The sequence below is a fragment of the Ambystoma mexicanum genome, chromosome 1q, assembly GCF_040938575.1.
Source record: "Ambystoma mexicanum isolate Mex_15411 chromosome 1q, UKY_AmexF1_1, whole genome shotgun sequence".
Taxonomy (NCBI): Eukaryota; Metazoa; Chordata; class Amphibia; order Caudata; family Ambystomatidae; genus Ambystoma; species Ambystoma mexicanum.
In genome coordinates, this window is record NC_090922.1 from 1,174,135,132 (window position 1) to 1,174,155,248 (window position 20,117).

The following is a 20,117-nucleotide window of genomic DNA, read 5'->3' on the forward strand; positions in this document are numbered from 1 at the left end:
AGACTCATGGTTTCCAAAGTGGCACTCCTGTTTGGGTAGTATGTGTCCGATAAATGGTGTTTTAAAATGTCTTGGCTGTTGGGATCATATTTGGCTATAGGTTCTATATCTTTGTATGATTTTAGAACTCTTTTCCTAGATTTAGCTGGATCAAGACTTAGCCATACTATATTTGTAGATTTACCATACAATGCAGTACCAGTTAATCGATCAGCTGCTTCATAGGATCCACATTCTCTATGGGACAGCATTTTTATTCACAAGCTGTATACATTCTGAGACACTGTTATATCTGATGACAGGTCATTCCAGAGGTCTTGGAGCTCTGTCTTTTCTGATTTGGTTAAGTATGCTGTGACATATCGTGCAACTGCAGTAGAATTGTCTGCAATGTACTGCACGTCTATGTTTGCATTCCATAAGTGGGCAATGATTGCATTGTAATCATTGATATATTTTTCTTCTTCTTTTCTTTTTATGCAATATGTATTTTTAGGTGACTTACTTTTAACAATATGTCTAACTGAAGACATGAGGTTGTTCACTTCACCTGTATTTGTAACTGGTCTAGGGAAACCAAATCGGCATTTGGTGTAGTATTTCCCTTTGTTTGTGTATTTGCGACAACAATATTTGCCACATTTGTGTCTTTGGAATTGTAAAATTTTTGCATGAAGATCACTATTTGCGGATTCTGATGGAATTTCACAAGTGACATATTTTTCAATAAACTGTAAAACAGTGGCATCACTGTCTTGACCAAATTTAGGAGCATCTTTAATCCATAAAAGCATGTGGACATGTGGTGCTCCTCTGGCTTGGTATTCTTTTGTCCAAAAGAAGTGTTGCACTTCTCCAAGGGGAGGAACAGTTTTGTTACAAATAAAGTGTAGCATAGCAATGAAGCGATGGTGAAAATATCTTGAAACATTAACAGGATCCTGTGAACAAAGTTCTCCAGGTGTTAGTATATCTATGTTTGTTTTGTTTTCGTTTGATATGCGTAGTAAAGCATGTAAATCTTCCCATGCATATTCTGCACAACTTAATGTAACAAACCAAGTGGGTGGGCCTAGGTTTCTGATCATACAACGTGCATCTCCATGACGTCGAAACCAGTACTCTTTAGTACCACGCATATTTGCTAATAGATTTGTAAGATTTGCTTGTAAAATCTAATCTTTTTGTTCAACTTTTTGTAATAATTGTGTAGCTGTCATATTTTGAAAGTGTGATCCTGATTTTAATATGTGTGCAACTCCGTAACATAAAGTTGCTAGTTCACTTTCAAAGAGTAGGTGGAATATGTATTCCACATTTTGTCAAAATCTGGGATCTTCAGAATACATTCGTAATGAGCGATATTCTGATGCTGATATTTGAATAGGTCTATCATCGTATCTTACTCCTTTGCCAGTAGGAAAGAGTAGAGGAAAAGCACGTGCTTCTATACTTTTTTCCCATATGCTGATTGGTGATCCTTTTGTTTGACGCATTTGGTACGTTTCCAGTACATCTTCTATGGTGTCATTAGAGTGCAATGGATGAATTGTATAATGGTCTGAAGTGTTTGATATTGTTTCAGGATCTAGGAGCTCAAATTGACCAGCTTATCTCTTGAATTAGTTCAGTTGTATCTTTCAAGTTTTCTTCAATATTAATTTCTTTGTAATATTCATTATTCTCTTTAAGATATTGCAGGGCTTTTCTAACTTTATGTAAATCTACCAGTTGTTGCCAAATTTGTTTGTCTTTTGTAGGTACTCCATTTACCAAGATAATTAAAGATTGCTGCATTGGACGTTGCACTCCTATAGTGTGCATATTTTCTTTTAGATCTAATGGTAAATACACTACTTTTCCATGAATACCTTTTACTAATTCAAAGGGAGGTAATTTTCTCAGTTTTTGGTTGAAGGCGTATTATTGCTTGAAATGGGTGCACTTTTTGAATTATGATGCTCTCATATAAATTAAGTTGTTGAAGGGGTTTTGGTAGTGGATATAATTCCAAGTTATTTGTGATAGCACGTGAAGGTTGTTGTCAAGTTTTGTAGTGCAGTAACTGCAAAGTATTATGGGGTCAGTTATTTTGTATTTGTTTTCTGCTATAAGGTAGAGAGCTAATTCAAACCATTGAGGGGCCGATTCATGGAACAAACGTGCGCCGAAAATCCCAGCCCAAGCAGGCGCAAGGAGGCGCAAGCGTGAGAAAGCAAGCGCACACATGCGATTCAAGGAAGGCGATGTGCTACTTCCCCAAAAGTAGGCAGAACAGGGGGCTTAACATGCGGAATGGGGAATAATGCATGAAAAAGAAGGCGTAATGGGGGAAGTACTGCTGGGAAGTACACGGAGCGCCCACACGCACACGAACCACACGTATTCCTGGAATCGAATAGGGCAAAGCCGCTCACGGATAAGACACGCACAGGCCTAAACACGTCCGCCCCACGAAGGCAGGTGGTACCGTCCCTGCGCATTACAAAAGTGTGCACAAATAAAAAGCACGCATATACTAAGTGGGGTACGTGTATTTCAGGGGTGCGCGGTTCCGCGCACCCCTGAAATACACATACCCAGGCCAATCGCGTGTAAAACTTCCCACACACCCCTGAAATACATGTACCCAGGCCAATCGCGTGTGAAACTTCCCGCACACCCCTGAAATACACATACCCTGCTGAACTTGCATGTGAAACTTCCCGCGCACCCCTGAAATACATGTACCCAGGCCAATCGTGTGTAAAACTTCCTGCTCACCCCTGAAATACACGTACCCAGGTAAATCACGTGTGAAACTTCCCGCGCACCCCTGAAATACACATACCCTGCTGAAATCGCGTGTGGAACTTCCCACACACCCCTGAAATACACGTACCCAGGCCAATCGCCTGTAAAACTTCCCACACACCCCTGAAATACACGTACCCTGCTGAAATCACGTGGGAGACTTCACGCGAACCCCTGAAATACACGTACCCAGGTAAATCACGTGTGAAACTTCCCGTGCACCCCTGAATTACACGTACCCTGCTGAAATCGCGTGTGACACTTTACACGAACCCCAGTAATACACGTACCGCGCTTGCCATGCTGGTACAGGATTAGCGCAGCCCTTTGCGCTGGATTGGGGATTTTGATGGCTTTTCCCTGCACGAGGGGCGTTCTTGGGGGCATAACTGACGCTGCTGCAGGGTCGCTGCGCCACTGTGTGCCGCGGCTGGTTTTTGTAGCTAAAATCCGTGAATGCGCTGTGCATGGAAATGGATTTTAGCGCACGCGGCTGGCGCAGAGATTCGTACGCGTACACTGTGCGCCAGCTGTGTGTGCCACTTGTGCGCTAAATTCTATGAATTACCCCCTTAGAATTTTCATTGTCTTCTATTTTGAATGATAGGTCTACAGTTTTTGTGTTAATTTTATAAAAAGTTCTGCGGCAACATACACACACGTGGTTTGGTACTTCAGCTGAAGTACTTTCAAATTTTAGAATTTCTTTTTTGGATGTGTGTAGTGAAAGGTTGCCATGTGCAGATTTCTTTCGAAGTTGGTTTACAGCTAATTCATCTTGTAAGTGGGTTTCACTTCCAAAATATTTTGTCTGGATATTGGATATTGTCTGGATATTGTCGATTTCTTCTAGTAGGTCTTTTGCTGTACCATGTAGAAGAATGTTATTTAAATTGGCTAGTGATTGGTTTCATTCTGTTTAACACTAAAATAAATAACTTTCTTTTGAGAAGAAGTGCACTGTCTATCAACGCTTCTAAGATTACTTTCCTACGAAAGGTTTGAAGTGTTGAACCTGGTTTCTCTCCTATTTTTATAAGATTTTGAAGGACTTTGTGACAGAACATTTTGGCTAAAATACTTTTCTTGGTATGCTTATTTTGTACTATATCAAGATTTATAGAAGACGTTTTATTTGTAGTGATAGTTGATTTTCTGTTAATTGCTTTTTGGGTTGTTTCACTTTTTGATAGAGGAGGCAAAGTTTTTGAACTAGTAACTTCTTCTGTTTCACTACATGACTGTATTAGCTGTTGTGTTTCAACTTTTTTTTACAAATTCTGCTATAGATGGATGTTTATGTTGCAGACTTTTCTTTTCATTTGCTCTACTTCTGCGTTCCTTTCTACGGAGTTGCTTTTTGTTAGGCATGCTTTAGGGTCTGTTGAAAAAAATACAGAAGGTATAGGTTGGGGTGTTCTGCAATGCATGTGTGTTGTGTGCATGAGTGTTTGAGTGAGATGATAAAGACCTATGTAATGGTGTTTGATTGTGCATTGGGAAGTACAAATACTAGGGATGGGTATTCTTGAATTAATGTGTTAATAAACTGGGGTTCAGATGACAGAAAAAAGTAAGCCAGTGGTGTGGAGAAGTATACATAGTATATCTAAAGCTATACAATTAAAACAGTTGTTTCTTCTACAACATCTAAATTCTAGTGGCTGAGGTGGGTAATTTGTGTGGCGAAAAATAGGAATTTGTGGGCCATTCTGCCAGTAAATCACTGTTTAAGACGGGAGGATTTTTGGTCAGAATGGTGCAGAATCTCTATTTTTAGGCACACAAATAGCATGAATTAACATTAGAGTGTGTTTGAGTAAGAATTCAAATATTATGGTGACAATCTACTTACTTTTTTTCTAAAATGAGCAGTTTGCTTCTTAGTTGTTATTTGTAATACAAATTTGGCTGCTTATTTTCAGGAGAATGGTCTTCACTGCAATTGTAAAAGAAAGAAATTAGTAATTCAGTTTCTATATAGCACTGTTTTTAATTTAAACATAGATTTATTTAAATTGAAATGCTCAGCGCCTTCCCCAAAACCATTAAAACTATCTTATGACTAACTGTAGGAAAGAAAATATCTTTACTATGGCTTGTCAAAATCATAATGTACCACTGTATACCACTATTCCTGTAACTAAGCTTTTCCATGTGATAGCCTGCTTTTCCAAGTAAGAGGGAGTCAATGTCATAGCCTGCTTGTCCTATATAAATGTAAGTAATTATATAAACTAAAAAAGTTAAAACCAACTATGTGTTTGTACAAATATTATTCTTTGAGATTTTATGATAGAGTGTGCATGTAATTTTGTTTGATCATATGTAGTCTATATATTTTATTTCAAAAAGGTTAGTTTAACATCATTTGCGTGTGTGTGTGTGTGTACAAAGAAATTAAATGGTATAAAGGTTTGTAAGTCACAGTTCATTTTAGGAGAATGAAAAAATTATCGTAGATTCATTTTACAGATTATACAAGGTAAAAGTCGGTTAGAAAATGTGTTCATGTACTGTATAGAAAATATGTATACCTGTAGTTTGTGTTCATGCATATGGATATGGATGAAGCTGCAAGTAGAAATCTTGGAGACTTGTCTAGCATTTTTCGTAGATCGTGCTTGCCAATGGTATGAGACTTGTAGTCCGAGAGATTCACAGTACATTTGCAGTGCTGATCTATGATGATGCAGCTACATGTAGAGGTCTTGGATTTGATTGGTGGATGGTCATGTGATTTCTTAGCTACATCCAATGAGGGAATGGCAAAGGAAGTGAAGTGGAAATGGTAGAAGGGCTGACCATGTTACAATATGTTTGCGGACATGGCGGTAGTTCTAGGACACCGCGAATTACATCCGGGGAATTTGGGGTGGGGAGGCATGCAAATGAGATTGAATGTAGCAAGGGATTGGTCAGTAAAGTTTAGTGAGTGTCTTGTGCTAGGAAAGGTTTTCTCAGATATTCTTTTTGCTGAGAGAAGAACAGATAGCTATGGCTGAGTGTTTTAAAAAACAGACTGTGTGGATTTTGGGAGACTCGTGGATACATTGGTTGAAGGTGCATGCAGAAAGCTGTGGAGTATCTATAGAATCTTGGATTCCCACATGTGGAAGTGCACTGGCATGGAGTGTGTGGAATGAAGTGGCTGGACTTGCTACCTCTCTGTGCAACTTTGAAGATAGAGGAACATCCAGACATAATTGTAATTCATTGTGGATGGAACAGTTTAGGACATGTGTCTGGAATTTCTTTGCGATTTGCAATGAAAGAAGGACTTCAGAAGATCATGGACATGTTTCCAAACTCCAAAGTAATTTTTTCACGGATTGCACAGAGACAAATGTTGCTTTGTTCTTTCTCATGTGGTCCACAAATGGAGAAAGCAAGGCGTAATGTCAATACGGCTGTTTGTGCCTTCCGAAGAGATTTTGGCATGTCCTCTTTTCACAATGAAAATATTATGTTTCGTAGTACATACATTTTTCGCAGAGATGGAGTCTATTTTACCTATGCTGGCAATCAGATTTTTCTGAGAAATGTACAAAATGCATTGCAACCTTTTTTAGAAATGCAGCATGCATTTCGAAGTAGGTGTTAAGTATTTATAATTTTTGATATACAAACACCTCCCAAAGGCTCTTTTCAGAGCCACCACTTCCTCCCAGAGAAAAATGCAATGGTTACAATAGAGTAGCATCCCAATTTTTTTTATGTTCGCGAACTGTCCGCAGACTTTCAAGAAATAGAAAGGGCCCTGCAGTATTTATCTTTACTTCTGTTTTTTAACTGTGAAAGGCGGCTCTGAAAAGAGCCTTATTTTTTTTTTGATTTTTGGTATTTTGTATTTTTTTTGTTTTTTTACACACGACACACTAGGAGAGGAGGGGAAAGGAGGATAAAGGGGTGGACACCAACCACAGGGATATAAAGGGTGAGCTGAGAGAGGAAGATGTAGAGTGGTTTTATTTGGGTAGTGAGCAGGTCTTCTCGTGCTCTGAGACGATAGTCTCAAAAGCACTGCAAAGTCGCTTCCCCCTGCAGAGTACTGTGTCACAGTACATACATACAACTGTGACCCTCGAAAGGTGACACCCATTTCAGGTGTCTTCAAACCACCACCGACTAACAAACATTAATTAAATGGGTTGAAGTAAAGGGTTATAGTTGACATGTCCTTCCCCTCTGACGAAAAGTACCCAGAATATAATAGTCTCTGAATGCAAGGAGCATCTCCTGCGAAGGTGATTAACTCTACACTTTAACATCTCAGTGACACTCATGCTCAGGTTCAGCTCGGTACATGATAGAATTGAAGAAAACAGGACACACATTTACATGGGATGCACGAAAGGAGAAAGAAACACATTATTTCTTCAAGATAATACTGCAAATGTTGTTTACAAAAAGTTCACCTGCACCCCACTGACAACATAATATTTAATTAACCATCAGGGAGCACACGCGGCATGGCTTTATTTATGTATTCATTTATTTTTGTAGTAATTTACTGAGACTTACATAAGCAGCGCCTGCAAATGAACTACTGGCGTCGGCGTGTATGTAGAAGATATAGACTAGAACACTGGGCAATGAGAAAGCATTCAAGGGAGTACTTGGGCAGCAACTGCTCTATTCACAGTATGTCTAACCTACTTCTTGGGGTCCATTAAGCTGTTCAAGCATAAATGATGCTTGTTCTGTGTTTGGAGAATTCTTCTTAGCAATCTTAGGAATCTCAGGAAGTGTTTTCACCTAGTTCATTTGTGGTGTTTTTGTTCTCAAAGTCAGCCAGTTGGTGTTTGTGCATTGTTTTTCGAGGGTCTTGATTTTTTTTTTAAATGAAAGCTTTGAGTGTGATCTTATAAACCAGATATTTACCATTGTATTAGAGTATTTTCTGCGGCCCAGGATTGACCAGACATGGAAAGGAGACTTGTTTTGCTCAGGTTAGGGATTACAGCTGCATTTGTTTGCTATCATGCATTTTTGTAATTTGTTGAACCACTCTGCAATGGTTGTCTCTCTGAGTGTGTTTTTCTTAAACCCAATTTGCATGTCCTCTGTGTGCAGTTGAAAAGAGTCATCAAAGTCATCTGCTATGGAGGCAATACGAAACATATCTTTCTATCCAAGGATTTTCTTAGCACTCAGAATAAAATTGTTAAACGATGAGTGCAAATGAACATCTGTGATAATATCCCTTTAAATGAAGGATGGCTTCATCTGCTTGAATGGTGAAGAAACTGAGGCCCTTCAAACGTTTGATAATATCCAAAACACTGTGGCGTATTCTTGGATATGCTTGCTTGGCAATGATTTGCTCCCCTTGAAAGGGCCGAAGCTGGATGTTGACTCATCACACCCTGAGATATATTCAGCATGTAAAATGGCACACGTCCAACTCCCTTACACTAACCATCTTTAGGACTTACATGAACTACTTTCATGCTATCCTATCTTGTCCACTGCAAATATATGTAATATGTAAGTGCTATATCCCACATTTCCCAATGAATTAGAAACATTTAGCCAAGTTGTGACTAACTTCGTAAAAAAAAAACCTATGCGGATGTGCTTGCATTGATAGCCCTCCAGAGGCTGCTGTCAGCAAAACATGTCAAAATTCAAAGGCACCATATTTGACGCCTACCGCCTACTAAAGAAGGGTTCCCCTTCATATTGAGACCCAAGCACAACTATTCATCCTCCAATTTTCCATGAAGGTACTCATGAAAATGTGTGGGAAATTACTAAATGAGGTATCAACACTTAATAAAACTATGTGTTCAGATCTTTTAGTGACAATCAACTGGAAGAGCTGATCGCTGCGGAGGTCGGAACAAGATGCGCCTGGTAACCCACATGAGATGAATATTCATCAAGAGCCCAATGCTGATACACAGAATGAAGGACCGGACGAGATCCTGGAGAGCATGGAATTGATTAGTGACTCATCAACAATTTTTGTTGACTCACATGCAGCGTAAAATAAAAAGGAAATGGCTTAATCGCCTAAGACCGACTAGGTCCCCCCCAAACGTTGGTCATAATCAGCTGATCTTGGAACCTCACGTCGGTAAAGGTTAGAAGACGAAATTGGCCAAAAGCAAAAAATGACGAAGGAAAACTGCTAAGGGCAAAGGCACACTGACAAGTTGGCTCCTAAATGATGATGGGACTGAGGGCATTTGCGACCAGTCCATAACTAGAACCTTGACAATACCAGAACCACATCAATGTGTTGCTTTACCAAACACCTTGAACCCAGCTACATTGCTATTGCCTACAGCAGTTGTTGGAGTGCCTATTCTATCAAAGAATGCTCAACATACTGTATCTGATAAAAATCTGGAGAAAGTTTGTTCTGAAAACCCGCTGATTTTTACCATCAAGAAACTCTCCTTTGGAAATTTGAACTATAAACGTCACATCAATCTGTCCCAATTCCTTCAGATTACCTGGAATATTCAACCATTGAGGATACTGGATAGCAAAGACTTTTATTTGTTTGAGGCTGTTAAGAGTTCTGCATCTATCCATAGCAGGGTTCATTGTAGCGTACAGGATATAGTGGCTATGATTAGACAACACAGAGTGAGGTACTTAGAATTGGGTTATGAACTGGACGTGGTGGAAGAAGCAATCTGCCCTAAACTGGACCCACTCTTTGTTGGACAGAAGTTGAATGAACTACTTAATCAAAGAAAAAAAGGCCCCAGTCAACTCCAATATGCCTAACCACCTGCAGGAAAATATATTGGGCATACTAAATCGGGTTATCCAGAACAACGAAAGGGGCCCTGGACAAAGGTCGGCCATAAGGCGGTTTGATAGTGGGGATAAAAAATCACCTGAAGTCAGAAATATTTATTGCACTTAATGAATGTGATTCTTTTCTGCCAGTCAGAATTGGATCTTATAAAATGGAACGCAGCTTTATTGCCGTCAACACCTATGACCCTCCGGCAACATCAAAATCAGAGGAGATCATGAATGTAGTGGGCAATATGTTGTGTAAAGCTAAAAGGTTATTTCCACACAATCAGGTTTATGGGGTGGGTGACTGCAATGCCAGGTGCATTTGCCCTCACGAAATTGGTAGCACTGACTATGGGCCTCATTACAACCCAGACGTTAAGGGTTTAACGGCGTCGTCGGCGCCGTTAACCCTTAACGCCTGATTACCATTTTAACGCCTGCTTTGAGCAGGCGTTAAAATGCAAGGCGCTAACCCGCCTTGGTGCTAATTACAGCACCGTAATTTACGGTTCCGCAATTAGCGCCTTCCCCACTCCCATTATGCCCTATGGGGCAAAAATGGGAATGGGGAAGGGTAAATGGGGAATGGGGATTTACCGCCCCACTCACCTTGGAATGGGGCGGTAAATCCGCCATCCACCATGGTGTAAACAGAGTTTACACCATGGTGGTAAAGTAGGGAACTTACTGCCTGGATTGTAATGAGGCCCTATGTCTTTAATAAATCACATATGGAGTTTACACAAGAAATGGGCATGGGCAGGGTTGAGTTTTAAAGGACTGGGAATTTTATCATTTGAATGGCCATGTTAGGGGAGATATGCCAGGCAAACATACATGGAAGAGTGACCCAAATGTCTCTACACTGGACTACTTTTTCTGTCACTTGCCTGCCATTGCGAGTTGTAGGAGGCTGACAGTTAGTGAGACATCTTTAGTGATCACGCCATACTCACCCTGGAGATTGAACACTGACACACCAGGAGGATGGTGTGTGGGGTTGGAGACTTAGGGATTAACACTGGAGGTAACAGGCTGAAATGGACTAAGAAGAGAATTGAGCAGGCACACAATTATCTTAGCACCCATTTGGAGGATCTACTCTCTAATGCTCACTTATTCTCAGGTTAGGCCATGGAAAGATGGATCAAGGGGTGCATGTCCTCGATGGCTGTTCAAAAGGCCCCATATACAATATTAGATTATGCAACCAGGCCTCAACAATTTGATAAAACCATCTGTGATGCAAAACGTTCCCTAAGGATAGCACTCCATCTTATCAATAAAAGTGCTGGGGATCCCAGTGAGAGAATGACAGCCAGAAAATTGGCTAAGAACAAATATTGGAATTGGGTTCAAACCTGGCTACATCTGGACGTAATGCACAGTGGCAACATCTAAAATCCATAGCAAGTAACAGAGACACCCGTACATTGTGGAGGATGCTGGGTAACCTTAATTCTGCTACTAAAGATTGTGTGATCTTCAGTATTGTGAGCAAACCAGGCCTCATTTTGTAAGTAAGAATGTTAAGCCTATACTAGACACAAGCATCATCCTGGGACCAGACATCAATAAAATCCAGAGACTGGAGCCATCTAGGCTCCAACTATCGATAGAACAGGGCAAAATCGATAGGTAAAACCAAGCACTTAAGGACACAAGCATTCCTGGTCCCAGAGGCCTTCCCAATGCAGTGATTAAAGGTGTGCTGGTGTTCTGGGGTAAGCTTCTGTTTATACATTATATAAAGTTATGTGAGGAAGGATGGATCCTGGCCATATGTTGAAATTTAATCTTAGTGCCCATATACAAAGGTGGAGAAAGATCAATGTCGGACATGACAGGAAAAATCTTTGCCTCATTGTTACTTGATAGGCTTGAAGCCTGGGTAGCCTCACAAAACATACTTGGCAAGTTTCAAATGGGCTTTAGAGCCGGCCAGATACTGCCCACTACTTATGACTCATCAATATGCTCATAAAAACAGCTAATGTCACAGGGCAGCCCAATCTGCATCTGGCTATGAGCGATTTCAAAGCCGCATTGGACACCCGTAAACAGGAACAAACGTTGTGCAAAGATGGAAGCGTTGGGTTGTCCCAGTGATCTATTGGTGGCCATAGAGGGCCGCTATGAAAACACTTCTGTTCAGGTAAGACTGGACGATGGAGGAACGGTGACCCTGCCCACAAATACAGGACGGGGCCTGACACATGGGTGTGCGCTGGCACCACTACTGTTTAATATTTACATTGCAGACGCAGTAATGAAGATGGCTCATGCTAATACCTGCCCCGCCCCCAAAATCTCAGGTGAAAAAGTTGAGTGACTAGTCTATGCAGATGACTTAGTCCTTTATGACCACACTTTTTCTGAACTAAAAAAAAATAATTGCAAGTATTATATAAATGTGCATGTGAACACGACCTGGTGCTCAATTTTGGTAAGACTAAAGTTATGCACTTTACACATGGAGGAGCTTCAGCCCCTAGCATGTTAATTGAAGGCCATCCTATTGAGCGGGTGTTACACTTCAAATATGTGGGTCTGGAATACGCATCTAAAGGAAGCTACCAGTGAATAATTGATACCAAGAGATGGAAGAAACATGATCTATAGGTGTGTTAGTTATTGGGGCATACTGGCCCTGTATAAACAGAGACTCTGTGCCACGAAACTATTTGGATTAGAGTCAATACGTATGAATTATTTCAGATGGCTGAATGTTATAGAGGGCAATTTTTGGTATAACAACCTGGGTCTAGGCACTAGTGTACCTGTAGAATTTATATGATTAGAACTGGGTTTGACTGCATTGGCTACTATGGCCTGTGAACGAAAAGCATTATTGTATATCAAATCTTGGACATCCCCTATTTGCCCTTTGTTGCAACTCTTGGGAAGCCAAGCTGGTCCACCCTATAACCCAAATATGGCTAAATTGGCTGAGAAATAATTGTATGTGATTGAGTGGCAACCAATATGGGAAGACTGCCTAGATAAGCTTAAAACTGTCATAATATCCAAAATGGATGAATGGGATTGGATCTCAAATTATGTACATCTTTCAATATTAAAGAGCTATGGTTTTGTGTAACTGTTGGCCTATGACCATGGGGCCCAGCAGATCTATTTAAAAATGTACCCATCTCCAGATTTGCACAGATTCTTGCTATTTCTACGTATGAACAAACTACCAATGTTGGCAGCCATAGGTCCTGAATTGGGCATTAATACAGAAAACAGAACTTGTAGATTGTGTGGGTTAGCTAGCAAAATGGAGACTGCACACCATGTCCTCACTGAGTACCGTGAACATGGAGACCTCCAAATGTACATAATGCTAACACAATCAAAATCAATGGCTTCTGTCTGACTTGTTTGAACTCACAACTGAAGGCGCTGCACATTGCACTTCATAATGTTTTGGAAAGCTATATTGGCGACTGGAAATCTAGTATAGGATCGTAGGAGATATCTTGTGAAAATGGAATCAGGTACAACTAGATAACATTTGATGGAGCAGTCACTTATGAATTCCTAATTACATTTATCTGATGAATTATATGTGCCTTTCAAGGAGTAGGCTTTGTTCTAATGAATTGTGATTATTCTGTATTTTGTACTGATTGATTTATTAATTTCCTTTTAAATTGTATATCGAACTATGAACATAATGAAATAAACAGTTCCTATTGTGTTACCACTTATAGAAAAACGCAGGCTAGGAGGCACTATGTAAACGTTAAACAATCAAGAACCTCAGCCTTCAGCGTGCTCTGCAAACAAATGAGTACATGATGAACATGCTAAACAAAAAAAAGGAAAAGACCATGCTTGATAACTAATGCAAGCGAGAGTAGAAGAGTAGATTGTACATTTGAGATCACACTCATTGTAATACATACGTCCTCCGGAAAAGTACTTTTACATTGTGATACATTAATTTGAGTTCAAGTGAAAACTTGAGACCGATTAATATCAATGTTTGTTTTAAATTGTTATCATGTCTTTAGTACTTGTTAAAATGAGAGCACCCTGATTTGCCCGTATTGTATCAACAATTCACAAAACTGACCATTTTTTTCTGAATGGTCATTATTAATTTCTCCTTTTTTACATTTATCAAACATCAACACTTGTTTATGATTTATTTATTTATTTTAAACAGCCACACCCACTGTTTGGCTAACATGTTAATCCATTTATTATTATTATATTTGTTCTTTTATAACGTGCTTAATACCAGAGATTGGTTTCTAAGCGCAGAATCAGGATTCATACCTGTGTTGCGCTGTGTTGTCTTGCTTCCAGGACAAACGCGTTGCCCCTGAGTTATCCTCCCCTCTCCGCTTTTGCTATCTTAAATAAAAACCATTGCACTCAACTATACATAGTGACAATACCCACTTTTCCCCAAATCCTCTGGCTAGCAATTGGGGTGTTTATTGGAAAAGCAGGAGCAGAAGAAGCCTGTTTGAGGAATGAAGTATAAATCATTGGCAGGGTGGTAATTGTAAGTTTACTATTTCTCAATAGATTTAATTCACCATCAAGATGACCATGAACAACTATTTATACATAAAATGTTACTTTTGAAATATACTTGTTACTTACAAACCGCTTTGTATCGCCAGCTTGATACAAACAATCTAGGTACAATGTATAGCTGCACAGGTTCCATACGTCTCTTATGCCTGCTGCAGAGTACTATAAGTAATTTGGGGAGCGTGCTCCACATCAATCTTTGATGATTCTCAGCAGACTGGTTTGCAATAAGCTTCAAATGAACCTTTCTAGAATGCACTAGAAAAGTGCCATAAAGGGAGGGTAGACCAGTATAATAAAAGTTGAAGTCTGTATGCACATTTAAACAAAGATATTATAAGTATATAAGTATATTGTGTTATAATATGACAGTGACATGCTGCTGCAGTGTATACTTGAGCTGCTGATTCTCCAGTTGGAATGTGAATGATAATTGTGGGAAAGATGCATTTCAGTACCTCATTTGAGATCAGGCAACCTATTCAATCTAGCAGGCATGGTGTGTGAGGCTTTAGTTTCATTAAAATGCCTCACTAAATCTAAATGAACACAGCATTTAGTTGTTTTCTTGCAGACCTGGTAAAGTCATTGTTTATTAATGGTAGTGCTTTTCCTTTAGCTACCTTTAACTCACTCCCTAAATGCATTAAAGATAAATCCAGTAATGTATATTTTGCTGGAATTCTTTAATAATGGTTTACACTATTGGCTGGAGTACAGGAATAATGGTTTCTTTTTCTTACGAGTCATGACATTTTCTGTTTTGAAAACCAAGATGGAGAATGTATTGTTCGGCTGCTGCTACTTGTTTTTATGTGATCAAAAATTGATCATCAATGTAGATACAGAGAAGCAAGCACAATAATAGCACAATTTCACTGCATGTTACTCCATTTCAAGGTTGCCCAACACCAGGCCTCAAGGGCAGAACACATGTTGGATTTTTAGGATACCGCTCATTAACATTCATTGGATCAATTTGCATACAATGTTTCTAAATGTATGGATATTTTTCTCTTGAAAATATATGAGGGCCATCCTGAAAATCCAGCAGGATTCTGGCCCCTATGGCCTGAATTGAACCACCCGGTTCTACGAGTATTTGTAGCGTAATGCAGTATCATTTATTTTGATCAGATATATCAAACCATGCATTAAGATCCACTCCCCCTCCTTTTCTGTTCTCTTAACATGGTGATACATGTCTCCATGTTAGCCATATATAAACACACACTTTTTAAACGGTTAAATTCCCAGACATCCTAAGAAAAACTGAAAAGTCAAAAGTCTGTCTCAAACTTAGGGAAAGACCAGAAACACATGCATACCATTGCATATAATGCATACCCTTGCAATTTACCGGAAGAGAAAACTAGAACAGCCCAATAGCATTTATGTAGGAATATATTTTACCTAATTACTTATTCGTTTTTCTAACTTGTCACCTTACATTATGCACTGTTTCAAGTGCATCTCAAATTAAATAGCAGCAAAGAATTTAATTTGCTAGAATGTGTCTTTGTTTGATATCCTTTATTATTTGAATTCACTGTCAAAACCTTTATCCGTGTTGAGGCTCATGGTGGAAATCAATACCCATCGAATTAACCTTTCTTAGTACTTGCCAAAACCATGAAGGCAATACACTAAACCATCTATGCCACCTTTTGGTGGACCTTTCAATTAACATAGATTCATGGATTCATGGAATGCTGCTCGTGCTACTTGATCATTCAGCAGCATTCTGCAGGGCGATGGATCTAATTACATCTCAGCCAGACTAACAGACAAGGGTCCCCCTTATCTCCATTGATTGTCTTGAATGCACTCAAACATCTTCTTTGTAATGAAATGACACTGAGATCAAGAGCACCCCATGAATCAAAGATCGCTAAAATGTACTGCCAAAGTGATGACATCATTTTTCTCACACACAGGGGCCATCATATGGGATGTTTGGGTGGAGACATCTCTCATGCAAACACCATCCACGTCTAGCCTCCTATGATGGTAGTTACTCAAGCATTTGTTGGAAAGACGATTCTGTTCAATTAAGGCTCCAAAGGTTCTCCCATCCCACCCGTTGGGTCTGTGCCTGTTACTCTCACAACTGAGGCAGCATTCAGGCTGTTGGGAATCACCTGATGCCTATTTTGGACATGGAAACCCCTCATCATATCCAAAACCCAGTGCATTCTATCCCATATACAACACCATTCTCTACAAATGTATTTGTTGATTCAACTGTGTGTCATAGGTCCGTTCCCTTCTTTCATACAGACATGATTCAATGATTTTGCAAGAGCACCTCTCCCAAACGAACACGAACACTCAAATATACAATTCCAAGTGCCCGCTCTTGCCTGACTTATTAGACCACCGCACATTTTGTTCACTTTCATATGTATGAGCAATTTGTTCAATTCCCCACACATATCTTTTACAATGTTCTTTTGCAACTTATGGACACAGTGCTCCTGTTAAGAACATTCCAATAGAATGCCTCGACACATCAGTGGTTAACATGTTTAGTCCCCTTGTTTCTCCTTAACACTCACCAAGAAGGGGCATGGAGAGACCTGATATCTTATATGTGCTTCAGACAAATGTGTTTTCCATAATCGTGTTTCAAATGTACTGTATATTACAGCAAGCAAACACATACAAACTCTCACAGATTTCCACTCTGAAATAAAATAAGATGATTTGTGTACCCCTTGTAGTTTTGAACCTTGATTAATGATCAAGGAGCAGGGGGTTCCTCAGTATGTAGGTGTAGATGGTTGGTTATTAGCCTCCTATTCAAAGGTTGTGGCTTCAATTTACAGGGTGAAAATGCGTTACTGTGGTAATGATTGGAGCCTTTTTCCTGCTCGTTCACTGATGGGTGTTCAATGTAATACCATGGGATTGATGCAGCCGGCTGGGCTGGAGGTGATAGGATTGGATTTCTGCTTGATTACCATTGTTTGATATATGATTCATTACCCTTTCGGGTAGAACTACTAAAAATCATGTAGTGCGTATGGGAGATTAGATGTCCAAGGCTGTTGCAGAGAGGTGGTTCGCAGAGTTTACTAAATGTAGCCTGTTTTGTAGAGAAATGGTGCAAACATGTTTGTGAGTGGGTATGCGTATATATATATATATATATATATATATATATATATATATATATATATATATATATATATATATATATATATATATATTTTGCCTGGTCTGGCTCACTGATTTCATTATAGCCTTTGAACAACTCTGCAGTTTTGTTCATGGCTTCTGCAATCTCGTTATTGTAGCAAACATGCTTAATGCTGCATCACTGCTTTATGATCACCCTTTCCATAGATTGTCAAAAGAAATGTGTCCAATCTGCTTGCTTTTCACTTGCTTTTAGAGCATGGCTCTTTCTGTTTAGCTCTGACGGGTCCAGCGACTTTTATCATTGGCTTTATGCCTCAACTATTCTGTATTCTGATTGAAAATGAAGGCTATGCCCATCACTCTTGCCATGTCAGCATGACATTTTTTCAGGGAGATCATTAGGGGATGTCATTGTGATGTCTGACAAAGGTGAGTTTCTTGTAACGCTTCTAATGATATAGCACCGAACAGTATATACCTTTCTTTGCAATAGTTGTAAAAATATGTGCAATTTTTTCAAAATCCATTTTGATACCTAGACATAGTTCGAGCGTGTTGTCACACTATATGTGGTATCACTTCAATGCACACTATATCCATTTGTGGATTCAAGTTTAGATCTCATCTGTAACAAGGTTTGGGAGTGGGATATTTGTCATACTGAAAAAAATAGATGAGTTCCCTGGTCATGTTGCTTAAACATGACATATAACAAAAGTGTAACCTTCTATGCTCATCAACAAGCAGCCAATGCAGTGATGCCAGCAGATCACACGCAACGCGTCTACATGCATTGCTCAAAGCCAAGGTTGATGATCTAGCTCTACCAGCAAAATGAAGGAAATTAAATGGCTCAGCTGGTGCAAGTGGATCTACGTCACGTGACCTCTGCCCGACCTCTGCTCCACCCACCTGTCAAGAAGGTACCTGATGGTACCTTCTTGATTTGCAGCTCTTTTTTACCTCTACTCATGCAGCTTTCCAGCTTCTTTTCTTTTGCAGTTGGTCTGCCTTTGTAAGTGGATTTAGGCCATGCAACCGTTGACCCACCCACTTGTTAAACACAGCAAATCAGTTGGTGCCTTCTTGCTTTGGCACGTTTTCCTCCCTATTTTCTTTTTGCAGTTGATCAGCTTGTGAAAGTGGATCTAGGTCATGCAACCACTGCCAAACCAACTTGCTTAACCCCAGTGCCTTAAGTGGCACTACAAATCGAGCCGGGGCTCTTCAAGGGGGCGTGGCCTAACAGCGGGGGGCCTTGATGACCCGTTAGGCCACGCCCCCTTGACGAGCCCAAGCTCAATGGGCTACTGGCACCCCTGCCAGGCAGCCTGTTGTAGAGATTAGCACCCTCTCCCCTATGGAGGAGAGGGTGATGATCTCTGCATTTATATTCTATAGGCTTGCCTGGCAGGGGACAGCGCCTCCCTATTCAGCCTTAATGGTGGTGCTGCCCCTCGCCAGCTGGGGAGGGGCAGCGTCACCATTAAGGCTGAAAGGGTGAGGCCACTGGAAGCAGAGGCCCTATTCCTTAATAATGAAACTCCCGCGAATCCGCGGGAGCTTCAGCATTTAGAAAGCAAGGCCTCTGCTTCCAGGCCTCACGTTTTCTCCATAATGGTGGCGCCGGCCCACGTGCATCACTTGATTAAAGGGATGTTTCGTAGGTGAGGCGCCACCATTATGGCTGAAAGGCATTTTTTTCTGAAGCCTGAAGCTCTCGCACACGAGCGAGAGCTTCAGGCTGTAGAAAAAAATGCCTTTTCGTGTAGTGTCCGGGGCTGCCAGGGGAGATTAGTGGGCCCCGGCAGGGCCCCGCCTCAAAACGAAATTTCGGAGCCTGCCGGGGCCCAGCCCCGGCAGGCCCCGGCCCACTTAAAGCCCTGCTTAACCCCACCCGTTCTGTTTCATTCTAACGGTTTGATAGTATTTTTTTCTTTTTTACCTGGGCATCTGAAATGAGAGGCAGATCAGGAAAAGTGAATTTCCTTTTTGGTTCTGTTAGGGCCCTAAGCATTCCTGGACAACAACCCATGTCAATTCTCCCCATAAACCGCTGCAATACACACCTCCGATTCAAATACACCATGATATGAAAATTAACACCCACCAAACATGCTGACCTTAATAATCCACTATGTTGACGCCTTTTTCATTACTGAACCATGTTTACACCTCAACATCCCACTGCATCTTAGACTTCCTCCTATCCAATTGCTACAGTATCTAATGTACTGACCACACAGGAAACACTGGATGTGGGATAGCAGTCACTCAAAAAATATAGACTGACGCTGCAATGTAATCCTGACCCCCACACTATTTTGATCCTTCCGGATCCCCATCTCAAACAACAACTCAATTACATTCCACCATATTTGCAAGTCACCCATCCGGATGAGACCGTTACACCCACAGCAGACCGCACTAGCATACCTCAGCCCACCCCGGCGACTGCAAATACTTACAGGCCATAGTTCAACAACCTGGTGTCAAGCCCAACACACCTTAGCCTTCATAAGGACCCTGAGGGGTCAAAACATGGGTTGGCTGACCACCTAGAAACTAAATAAACCTCACTGTATTAATCTAGTGTGTAAACGTTGCATCTATTCAAGAAAGCGCAAGGTATCTGGGTACAAGCAAATCACAATTCACATGAGAGTTGGGGGCAGCACCTCCACAAACCCATGACCATGCAGCTCACAAACCTGGAACAAGTAAACAATTGAAAAGATATGAGTGAAGCGCATGTGGAGACTATTATCTAGTGCCCAGACACTGACATATTTGCAAGTCACCCCATCACTCATCAATGAGCTTTCCAACCACCTTTTCATGGCAACATACCCTTACTTTAATAA

General features: G+C 40.5%; 1 protein-coding gene across 1 annotated transcript in view; it reads left to right on the forward strand.

Moving 5' to 3' along the window:
- Nucleotides 1-20,117, forward strand: part of NEGR1 (neuronal growth regulator 1) — a 2,727,005-nt gene that overhangs the window by 614,550 nt on the left and 2,092,338 nt on the right. The window lies entirely within an intron of this gene.